We start from the raw sequence: 13,498 nt of genomic DNA, 5'->3' as shown, positions 1-13,498 counted from the left end.
TTATAAAGCAGAAACTAAAATATATATATATATATATATATATATATATATATATATATATATATATATATATATATACTGGATTAATAAAGGGTTATAAATATGAAAAAAGACAAAAGCAGTACAATTATCTTTATCAATAATAAGAAGTTTAGGGATACACAAAACATTTAGATATATAATATGATTGTGAAAAGAGTAGTCATGAGGGAATGAGAGTACAAATGTAGGAATGTTAAAATGCATTTGAAATTAAAAGATCAGCAACTTAAAGCAATGATGTACATATATATATGGATATTGGTATATCGATATAGAGAATATGGATATAGATATATATAAACCTCATGGTAACCACAAACCAAAAATCTGTAATAGTTACACACACAAAAAAAGAGAAGGAGGTCTAGATATAACACTAAAGACAGTCATCAAACCTCAAGGAAAGAGAACAAAAGAAGAAAATAATAAAAAAGAATTACAAAAGGAACCAAAAACAATTTATAAAATAGCAACAAGAATATAAATATCAACAATTCCTTTTTACGTAAGTGGACTAATGAGCCAAACAAAAGATATAGAGTGGCTGAATGGATATAGAAACAAGACCTGTTTATATGCTGCCTATAATACAATTACTTCAGACCTAAAGACACACGCAGACTGAAAGGGAGGAGATGGAGAAAGGTATTCTGTGCAAATGGAAATCAAAGGAAAACTGGTGTAAAAATATTTATATCAGACAAAATAGTCTTAAAAAAAAAGACTGTTATAAGAGACAAAGAAGGATATTACATAATGATTAAGGGATCAATCGAAGAAGAAGATATAACAATTATAAATATATATGTACCCAACATAGGAACAGATAAATACATAAAGCAAATATTACAGACATAAAGGGTGAAACTCACAGTAACACAACAATAGTAGGGTACTGCAACACCCCACTTACATCAATGGACAGATCTTCCATACAGAAAATCAATAAGGAAACACTAGACTTAAATGACACTTTAAACAAGATCAAGAATATATATATATATATATATATATATATATATATATATATATATTCAATTGATGTGATATACCACATTAACAAATTGAGGAATGTAAAGCATATGATCATCTCAATAGATGCAGAAAAAGCTTGTGACAAAATGCAACATATATTTATGATAAAACACTCTAGAAAATAGATATAGAGGGAAGATTCCTCAAAATAATAAAGATCATATATAATAAGACCACAGGTAACATCATTCTCAATGTTGAAAAGTTGAAAACATTTCCTCTAAAATAAGAAACAAGACAAGGATTCCCATTCTTGCCATTTTTATTCAACACAGTGTTGGAAGTCCTAGCCACAGCAATCAGACAGGCAAAAAGAAATAAAAGGAATCCAAGTTGGAAAGGAAAATATTAAATGGTCATTATTTGCAAATGACAGGATACTATACAGAGAAAATCTGAAAGATGCCATCATAAAACTATCAGAGCTCATCATGAACTTGGTAAAGTTGAAGGATACTAAATTACAGAAATATGTTGCATTTCTATACACTAAGAACAAATTATCAGAAAGATAAATTAAGGAAACAATTCCATTTACAATTGCAAGAAAAAGAATAAAATACCTAGAAATAACCTACCTAATGATGCAAAATATGTGTAGTCAGAAAACTATGACACTGATGAAAGCAGTTGAAGATGACACAAACAGATGGAAAAATATAACATTCCTGGATTGGAAGAATTAATATTGTTAAAATGACTATATAGCCCAAGGCAATCTTCATATTCAGTGCAATTCCTCCAAAACACCAATGACATTTTTCAAAGAACTAGAACAAATAATTTCAAAATTTGTATGGAAACACAAAAGACACAAAATAGCCTAAATAATCTTGAGAAAGAACAGAGCTGGAGGTATCAGGCTACCTGACTTCAGACTATACTACAAAGCTACAGCAATCAAATCAGTGCAGTGTATAGTGCTGGCACAAATACAGACACATAGATCAATGGAACAAAATAGAGAGCCCAGAAATAAGCCCATGCTTTTATGGTCAATTAATCAACAGCAAAGGAGGCAAGACTGTACAAAAGAGAAAAGGCAGTCTATTCAATAAGTGGTGCTGGAAAAACTGGACAACTACATATGTAAAAAAAAGAAAATGAAATTAGAATACTTTCTAAAAACACGTAATTAGGACATTTTCTCATACCATGTAAAAAATAAACTCAAAATATATTAGAAACCTAAATGTAAGAACAGATACCATAAAACCTCTTGAAGAAAACATAGGCAGAACACTCTTTGATGTAAATTGTGGCAATATTTATTTTTGCTCTGTCTCTCAAAGCAAAGAATATAAAAGCAAATATAAGCAAATGGGACCTAATATAACTTCAATCTTTTGCACAGAAAAGGATACCATTGACAAAATGAAAATAAAAACTACTGAATGGGATAAAATATTTACAAATTATATGACTGATAAGGTTTTTGTTTTTTAATTTTTGATTAGGTTATAGTTGTTTTACAATGTTGTGTTTGTTTCTGCTTTACAAAAAAGTGAATCAGCTATATGTATACATATATACCATCCCTCTTGGACCACCCTCCCACACCCCCATCCCACCCATCTAGGTCACCAGAGAGCCCTGAGCTGAGTTCCTTGTGCTATACAGCAGGTTCTCACTAGCTATCTGTTTTACACATGGTAGTATATATATGTCAGTCCCAATCTCCCAATTCATCTGACCCCCTCTTGCCTACCTGTGTCCACATGTTCATTCTCTGTGTCTGTGTCTCTATTCATGCCCTGAAGAAAGGTTCATCTGTAACAATTTTCTAGATTCCACATATATGCGTTAATATATATTTGTTTTTCTCTTTCTGACTTCACTCTGTATGGCAGGCTCTAGATCTACCTATATCTCTACAAATGACCAAGTTTTGTTCCTTTTTATGGCTGAGTAATATTCCACTGTATATATGTACCACATCTTCTTTACCCATTCATCTGTTGATAGACACTTAGGTTGCTTCCATGTCCTGACTATTGTAAGTAGTGCTGCAATGAACATTGGAGTGCATGTGTGCTTTTTTAAAAATATGTATTTATTTGGTTGTATTGGGTCTTAGCTCTGGCACATGGGATCTTCGTTGTGGCATGCAGGATCTTTTAATTGTGGCATGTGGGAATTTTAGTTGCTGTGTGTGAGATCTTTAGTTGTGGCATGTGAACTCTTAGTTGTGGCATGTAAGATCTAGTTCCCTGACCAGGGACTGAACCTGGACCTGCTGCATTGGGAGCACAGGGTCTTAGACACTGGACCACAGCATTTTCTCAGGGTATATGCCCAGCTGTGGGATTGCTGGGTCATATGGTAGTTCTATTTTCAGTTTTTTTAAGGAAACTCCATACCCTTCTGCATACTGACTGCATCAGTTTGCATTTCCACCAACAGTGCAAGAGGGTTCCCCTTTCTTCACACTCTCCAATATTTATGTGTTTAATATCCAAAATATATAAACAGCTCATACAGCTCAACATCAAAAAATAAACAATATGATTTAAAAAATCAGCAGGAGACCTGAATAAATATTTTTTTTCAAAGAAGACATACAGATGGTCAACAGACACATGAAAACATGCTCACCGTTGCTAATCATCAGAGAAATGCAAATTAAAACCACAATGACGTATCACCTCACACCAGTCAGAATAGCTATCATCAAAAACACCAAAAATAACAAATGTTGGCAAGAATGCAGAGAAAGTTGAACCATACTACACTCTTGGTGGGGATGTTAATTGGTGCAGCCACCACTGGAAACATTATGGACATTGCTCAAAAAACTAAAAATAGAACTATCATATGATCCAGCAGTTCCACTCCTGATTATATGCCCAAAGAAAACAAAAGCATTAATTCAAAAAGATATATATATATACCTCAATGTTCATAGCAACAGTATTTACTATAGCTAAGATATGGAAACAATCTAAGGGTCCATCAATAGAAGAATGGATACAGAAGATGTGTTTTATATACACATAAAATGAAATACTACTCAGCCTTAAAAAAGAATGGAATTTTGCCATTTGCAACAGTGGTGGTTGGACTTGAAGGGTATTATGCTTAGTGAAATAATTCAGACAGAGGAAGACAAATACTATATGATATCACTTATATGTGGATATGTGTTTATCAGTTATATGTGTTTATCTAAAACATAAAAAAAAAAAAACTAGTGAATATAACAAAAAAGAAACAGACTCACAGATACAGAGAACAAAATAATGGTTACCAGTGAGGAAAGGAAAGGGGGCAAAGTGCAAGATAAGGATAGGTGATTAAGCAGTACAAACTACTATGTATAAAATAAATAAGCTAAAACCATATATTGTACAGCACAGGGAATATAGCCAATATTTTTTAATAACTTTAAATATAGTATAATTTATAAAAATATTGATTCACTTTGTTGTACACATGAAGTTAATATAATATTATAAATAAACTATATCTGAATTAAAAATAAACAAAGATATATATGCAAAGATGCTCACTGCAACCGTGTAAGAATGACTCTAGTCTCTATGCATAAGGATGGTCTACTGAATTATATTACAATCAGTCTATGGATTACTCTGCAGTTATTATATATGATATACTGATATTGAAATAGCTATAAGATATTGTCAGAGATAATAATACAATAAGTTCCCTACATATGAACAAGTTCCATTCCAAGAACATGTTCTTAAGTCCAGTTTGTTTGTAAGTCCAAGCAAGTTAGCTTAGTTATCCAACTAACACAATCGGCTATATAGTACTCTACTGTAATAGGTTTATACTTTACACACAAATAATACATAAAAAACAAACACAGAAAATAAAGAAAACATTTTCAATCTTACAGTACAGTACCTTGAAAAGTACAGTAGTATGGTACAACAGCTGGTAAACAGGGACTGGCATCGAGTGAACAGGCAAGAAGAGTTACTGACTGGAAAAGGGAGAGGAGGTGGGAGATGGTACAGCAGAAGGACCCTCAGCAATAGGAGATGGAGGGCAATCTGCATTTTCACTCATGCCTGACATTGATGTCACAGGTTCCAGTTCCTTGCTAGATTCAATTCTATCTACAATCTTGAAAAAAATGATCCAGAGATGTCTGGGTAGTAGCTCTTCTTTTCTTGTCATAGATGACATGGTTGCACTGGATTGTATTCAGAATGGCCATTGCAACCTTCACTATACGTTTGGGTTCTGTGCCTCAAAAACCAACAAGTGCCTCCTCAAATAAAGAAAATCCCCTTGCTATTTCCTGCATTGTGAATCTCTTTGGTTATTCAGTTACTTCTTTTTCACCTTGTCTCTCTTTGTCTTTTCTCTGGGCCTCCAATTCCATCATATTTTCATTAGTAAGCTCCTCGTGTTGTACGGAAAGGAGTTCAATGAAGTCATCCTCTTGCAGACCTAGCTGCAGCTTCTCTCTGAGGGTCACTAAGTTGCTTAAGACCTCTTTGGACTCATCACCCACCTTCTCAAATCCATGGAAATCATGAACAAACTGTGGGCAAAGATTCTTCCAAGTCCAATTCATGGTGATGGCCATAGCCTCATGCTAGGCAAAGTCAACGTATTTTATGGCCTTGTAGATGATATAGTCCTTCCAAAATTGTTGCAAGGTTGTTCTTGATTCATCACTTGCCTTTACTGTCTGACAAAAAGTATGATGTGAGTAATATTTCTTGAAAGTTGCTATAACTCCCTGCTCCATAAGTTGGATGAGCTACATAGTATTAGGTGGTAGGTGCACTACTTTGAAGTTGGGATGAAAGTCATCTATGAATGGAGGGTTACCTGGAGCATTGTTGAGCAGCAGAAGAATGTTGAGTGGGACGTCCTTCTCCAAGCAATATTTCTCTACCTCCAGGAAAAATTGGTGGAAAAACCAGTCCTGGAAAATGGCCTGTGTAACCAAGGTTTTGGGGTTACTCTTCCACACAACAGGAAGAGAGCCCTTGGCTATGTTTTTAAGGGCTCTAGGGTTCTCTGAATGATAAACTAAGAGAGGCTTCATATTGCTGGAAGCAATGCCACCAAACAACAGAGTTAGCCTATCCTTTCCAGCTTTATAGCCTGGCATCAACATTTCCCTCTTACTCTTCCAGTACAGTTCTGTCTCATCCATATTAAAAACCTGCTCTTGTAAATAAGTGCCTTCATCAATAATTTCTCAAAGTGTTTCAGGAAATTCCCGGGCAGCTACTGTATATGTACTTGCCACTTAATTTTACATTGTGAAGTGTGGCTCTAGACATCAACTGAAGAAACCAGACATAGCTGGCATAAAAAGATGTGCCCTCTGATTCTTCACCGTGTTTCTTCAAGTCTTCATAAAGGCTTTTAGCTTTCTCTCGAACCAACATTATTCTCAATGGGACTTGACGCTGATGCTGATCCTGCATCCACACACTGAGAAGTTTCTCCATCTCTTCCATCATTTTCCACGCTTCTTCAATATTATTGTTGATACAATTGGCACAGCAGACTTCACATGTTCCATGATCTTGTTCTTTAGAATCATGCCAGTGGTTAAACGATTCACGTTATAAGAATGAGCAATGGCTACGATCTTTTTTCCTCGCTCCACTCTCTCAATTATTTTCACTTTTGTTTCCATTGTTATCACTTGGTTCTTCTTAACTGTATCAGCTACATCATGGCTGCTTTTATACTTGTTCCAGAAATCGTGGGCTTGAAATAAAGATACTTTACTACTATACACTACACAGTACTGCACAGTAAAGTACACAAAAGCACAACCACTGGTAGAGGTTGCATACATGTGACAATGTATACCAGACATGTGAACTAACATAAATGGACATGTGGATACACGTTTGCATCTTTGAAAGTTCGTAACTTGAAGGTTCATATGTAGGGGACTTACTGGACTCTCCAAATATTACATTTACTCCTGTTTCTAATACACTTTGCAGTTAGGTAAGTCCACATGATTTTTTCTGGCCAATGAGCTCAGAGGAAAAATGACATATCACTTCTGGACTGAGACAGTATAAAGCCCATTTCTAGCTCTCCAGTTGCATTTCTATGATAATAACTAAGGGTGGTACAGTAAGAGAAAAAGTCCCTGAGTAACTCTGGAACAGAGATGGCCCCCTCTACCAATCTCTGAAATATAAATTAAAAATAGATTTTTATTTGGTTAAGCCACTTAATTTGTTACTGTAGTACAACTTAGCCAATTCTAATCAATATTTACCATTAAGAGGGAAAAAAGAGACAAATCTCAAGACAAAACTGAAAGAGTATTTTTCTAAATATGTTTATTAAATTATAGATGTGTGTAATTACTTATATATAAATTTAAATCTATCAAGGGTTAACAGTTTTTATCTCTGATGAGAATTTTAGGAAGAGAAGATAGAAGATAACAAGAGATTCTATGCCTCTACATTGCCTGAATTTTTCAAAAGTATATATTCAGGTATTGCTTGTGTAAAAAATTTATTGAAAAATAAAGTCAAATTGTTTCCAAAATATATATAAAAAATGCATTGTATCTGTGCCTAATACTTCTCATCATTTAAACAAAAATAATTCCAATTCATTGGTAGATATGGAGTTAAATGGGTGAAAGTGTGAGGAACACGTTAAAGTTTATTCAGTCTGTGAGACTGTATTCTCCCTATCTCTTTGTGCTCCTTCACTCCTGTGTGATTTTAGGATGCCTAGATGGCCTTTTAGATAGTCGTGAGTTGAATGCAATTACCTGAATTTGTCCTTCACTTGTCATCTTTTTACATAAAATTTAGGTGCCCAAATCACTCCATCTTCATTGGGTGATTGTTTCAGGCCAAATCTATATTGTTTCTGGAAAAGTGCAATATGTGTAACATACAACATTGCTATAGTATCTGTGCAACATCTTGTACATGTGATATTTACAGCTGTTTACATGTGTTACTCTGTCAAAGAAACCAAAGTAGGTATTGATGATGAAAGAAATAGACACTAAGAACTCTCATAATTTACTTGAATCCTGGGAAATTCACCATTAAAATTTTGCTAGTAGAGGGCCATCAATGTGCTTCTAAAGGGTCTGATTTTCTAAACCTTGATAGAAGAAAAACTAGTCAACTCAGCAACTTCAGACAAGAAAAGTGACTTAATTAGATATTTACAGGAGTGACAGAGGTATCCCATGTTGAGTAGAGCAGGTACATATCCTACAGAATGACATTTGTATAGTAAGTTTTAGCTTTCCTGCTTGAAATTTGAGCATAATTATGTAATTAAAAAAATTAGTTTAGCAGTCCCTCCCATCAGGAAACTTGCACAAGCCACTTAGATAGTCTCATCCACCAGAGAACAGAGAGCAGAAGGAAGAAGAACCTCAATCCTGCAGCCTCTGGAACAAAAACCACATTCACAGGAAGATAGACAAGATGAAAAGGCAGAGGGCTATGTACCAGATGAAGGAACAAGATAAAACCCGAGAAAAACAATGAAATGAAGTGGATATAGGCAACCTTCAAGAAAAAAAAAAAAAATCACAATAATGATAGTGAAGATGATCCAGGACCTTGGAAAAAGAATGGAGGCAAAGATTGAGAAGACAAAAGAAATGTTTAACAAAGACATAGAAGAATTAAAGACCAAAAAACAGAGATGAACAATACAATAACTGAAATGAAAAATACACTAGAAGGAATCAATAGCAGAATAACCAAGGCAGAAGAACGGATAAGTGAGCAGGAAGACAAAATGGTGGAATTCACTGCTGTGGAACAGAATAAAGAAAAAAAAGAATGAAAAGAAATGAAGACAGCCTAAAAGACCTCTGGGACAAGATTAAACACAACAACATTTGTGTTATAAGGGTCGCAGAAGGAGGAGAGAGAGAGAAAGGACCGCCAAAAAAATATTTGAAGAGATTATAGATGAAAACTGCCCTAATGAGGGAAAGGAAATAGTCACCCAAGTCCAGGAAGTGTAGAGAGTCCCATACAGGATAAAACCAATGAGAAACATGCCAAGACACACAATAATCAAATTGGCAAAAATTAAAAACAAAGAAAAATTATTGACAGCACTAAGGGAAAAATGACAAATAACATACAAGGGTACTCCCATAAGGTTAACAGCTGATTTCCCAGCAAAAACTCTACAAGCCAGAAGGGAGTGGCATGATATACTTAAAGTGATGAAAGGGAAGAACCTACAACCAAGATTACTCTACCTGGCAAAGATCTCATTCAGATTCGATGGAGAAATCAAAAGCTTTACAGACAAGCAAAAGCTAAGAGAATTCAGCATCACCAAACCAGCTCTACAACAAATGATAAAGGAACTTCTCTAAGTAGGAAACACAAGAGAAGAAAAGGATCTACAAAAACAAACTGAAAAGAGTTAAGAAAATTGTCATAGAAACATACATATTGATAATTCCCTTAAAGGTGAATGGATTAAATGCTTCCACCAAAAGACACAGGCTTGCTGAATGGATACAGAAACAAGACCCACATATATCCTGTCTACAAGAGACGAACTTCAGACCTAGGGACACATACAGACTGAAAGTGAGGGGATGGAAAAAGATATTCCATGCAAATGGAAATTGAAAGAAAGCTGGAGTAACAATACTCATATCAGATAAAATAGACTTTAAAATAAAGAATGCTACAAGAAACAAGGAAGGACACTATGTAATGATCAAGGGATCAATCCAAGAAGAAGATGTAACAACTATAAATATATATGCACCCAACATAGGAGTATGACAACACATAAGGCAACTGCTAACAGCTATAAAAGAAGAAATCGACAGTAACACAAAAATAATGGAGGAATTTAGCATCTCACTTACAACAATGGACAGATAATCCAAACAGAAAATATGGAAACACAGCTTTCAATGACACAATAGACCAGATAGATTTAATTGATATTTATTGGGTATTCTATCAAAAAACAGCAGACTACACTTTCTTCTCAAATGCGCATGGAACATTCTCCAGGATAGATCATATCTTGGGTCACAAATCGAGGCTCAGTAAATGTAAGAAAATTGAAATCATATCCAGCATCTTTTCTGACCACAACACTATGACATTCTAAATGAATTACAGGGAAAAAAACGTGAAGAGCACAAACACATGGATGCTAAACAATATGTTACTAAATAACCAAGAGATCACTGAAGAAATCAGAGAGGCAATCAAAAATTACCTACAGACAAGGACAATGAAAACATGATGATCCAAAACCTATGAGATGTAGCAAAAGGAGTTCTAAGAGGAAAGTTTATAGCTATAAAAGCCTACCTCAAGAAACAAGAAAAATCTCAAATAAACAATCTAACTTTACACCTAAAGGAACTAGAGAAAGGAGAACAAGCAAAACCCAAAGTTAGCAGAAGGAAAGAAATATAAATATCAGAGCAGAAATAAATGAAATAGAAACAAAGAAAACAATAGTAAGGATCAAAAGAACTAAAACGTGGTTCTTGAGAAGATAAACAAAATTGATAAACCATTAGCCAGACTGATCAAGAAAAAGAGGGAGAGGACTCAAATCAGTAAAATTAGAAATGAAAAAGGAGAAGTTACAACAGACACTGCAGAAATACAAATCATCCTAAGAGACTACTACAAGCAATTCTATGCCAATAAAATGGACAACCTGGAAGAAATGGACAAATTCTTAGAAAGGTATAACCTTCCAAGACTGAACCAGGAAGAAATAGAAAATATGAACAGACCAATCACAAGTAAAGAAATTGAAACTGTGATTAAAAATCTTCCAACAAACAGAAGTCCAGGACCAGACGGCTTCACAGGTGAATTCTACCAAAGATTTAGAGAAGAGCTAACACCCATTCTTCTCAAACACTTCAAAAACATTGCTGAGGAAGGGGTGCTTCCAAACTCATTCTATGAGGAAACCATCACCCTGATACCAAAACCAGAAAAAGATACTACAGAAAAAGAAAATTACAGACCAATGTCACTGATGAATATGGATGCAAAATTCCTCAACAAAATACTAGCAAACAGAATCCAACAACACATTAAAAGGATCACACACCATGATCAAGTGAGATTTATACCAGGGATGCAAGTATTGTTCAATATACACAAATCAGTCAATGTGATAAGCCATATTAACAAATTGAAGAAGAAAAACGATATGACCATCTCAATAGATGCAGAAAAAGCCTTTGAGAAAATTCAACTCCCATTTATGATAAAAAATCTACAGAAAGTGGGTACAGAGGGAACCTATCTCAACATAATAAAGACCATATACAACAAACCCACAGCAAACATCATTCTCACTGGTGAAAAACTGAAAGCATTTCCTCTAAGATCAGGAGCAAGACAAGGATGTCCCCTCTCACCACTATTACTCAACATAGATTTGGAAGTCCTAGCCACGGCAATCAGAGAAGATAAAGAAATAAAAGGAATGCAAATTGGAAAAGAAGTAAAACTGTCACTGTTTGCTGATGACATGATAGTCTACATAGAGAATCCTAAAGATGCCACCAGAAAACTACTAGAGCTAATCAATGAATTTGGTAAAATTGCATGCACAGAAATCTCTGGCATTCCTATACACTAATGTTGAAAAATCTGAAAGTGAAATCAAGAAAACACTCCCATTTACCATTGCAACAAAAAGAATAAAATATCTAGGAATAAACCTACATAAGGAGACCAAAAACCTGTATGCAGAAAATTATAAGACACTGATGAAAGAAATTAAAGATGATAAAAATAGATGGAGAGATATACCATGTTCTTGGATTGAAAGAAACAATATTGTGAAAACGACTATACTACCCAAAGCAATCTTCAGATTCAATGCAATCGCTATCAAGTTACCAGAGGCATTTTTTACAGAACTAGAACAAAAAATCTTAAAATTTGTATGGAGACACAAAAGTCCCTGAATAGCCAAAGTAGTCTTGAGAGAAAAAAAGCAGAGCTGGAGGAGTCAGACTCCCTGACTTCAGACTATACTACAAAGCTACAGTAATCAAGACAACATGGTACTGGCACAAAAACAGAAATATAGATAATTGGAACAAGATAGAAAGCCCAGAGATAAACCCACGCACGTATGGTCAACTAATCTATGACAAAGGAGGCAAGGGTATACAATGGAGAAAAGACAGTCTCTTCAATAAGTGGTGCTGGGAAAAGTGGCCAGCTATACATAAAAGAATAAAATTAGAATACTCCCTAACACCATACACAAAAATAAACTCAAAATGGATTAGAGACCTAAACGTAAGACTAGACACTCTAAAACTCTTAGAGGAAAACATAGGAAGAACACTCTTTGACATAAATCACAGCAGGATTGTTTTTGATTCACTTCCTAAAGTAATGGAAATAAAAACAAAAATAAAAAAATGGGATGTATTGAAACTTCAAAGCTTTTGCACAGCAAAGGAAACCATAAACAAGATGAAAAGACAACCCTCAGAATGGGAGAAAATATTTGCAAATGAAGCAACCGACAAAGGATTAATCTCCAAAATATATAAACATCTCATGCAGCTCAATATTAAAGAAGCAAACAACCCAATCCAAAAATGGGTAGAAGACCTAAATAGACATTTCTACAAAGAAGACATACAGCTGGCCAAGCAGCCCATGAAAAGCTGCTCCACATCACTAATCATTAGAGAAATGCAAATCAAAGCTGCAATGAGTTATCACCTCACACCAGTTAAAATGGGCATCATCAGAAAATCTACAAACAAAAATGCTGGAAATGGTGTGGAGAAAAGGGAACACTCTTGCACTTTTTTTGGGAATGCAAATTGATACAGCCACTCTGGAGAACAGTATGGAGGTTCCTTACAAAACTGAAAATAGAATTACCATATGACCAAGGAATCCCACTACTAGACATATACCCAGATAAAACCATAGTTCAAAAAGACACATGCACCCCAATGTTCATTGCAGCACTATTTACAATAGCCAGGTCATGGAAGCAACGTAAATGCCCATTGACAGACCAATGGATAAAGAAGATGTAGTACATATATACAATGGAATATTACTCAGCCATAAAAAGGAACGAAATTGGGTCATTTGTTGAAACGTGGATGGATCTAGATACTGTTATACAGAGTGACGTAAGTCAGAAAGAGAAAAACAAATATCGTATATTAACACATATATGTAGAACCTAGAGAAATCGTACAGATGAACCGGTTTGCAGGGCAGGTATTGAGACACAGATGTAGAGAACAAACGTATGGACATCAAAGGGGGAAAGTGGTGGGGGGTTGGGGGTGGTGGTGTGATGAATTGGGTGATTGGAAATGACACGTATACACTGATGTGTATAAAATTGATGATTAGTAAGAACTGCTGTATAAAGTAAAATTAGTTTAATGCTGTCTTTTGTGAGTATACCTATAGAA

This window comes from Phocoena phocoena, chromosome 13 (genome assembly GCF_963924675.1).
Source record: "Phocoena phocoena chromosome 13, mPhoPho1.1, whole genome shotgun sequence".
In the NCBI taxonomy this organism is placed as follows: domain Eukaryota; kingdom Metazoa; phylum Chordata; class Mammalia; order Artiodactyla; family Phocoenidae; genus Phocoena; species Phocoena phocoena.
The sequence above is the reverse complement of the archived record's forward strand: the minus strand, read 5'-3'. Positions refer to the sequence as shown.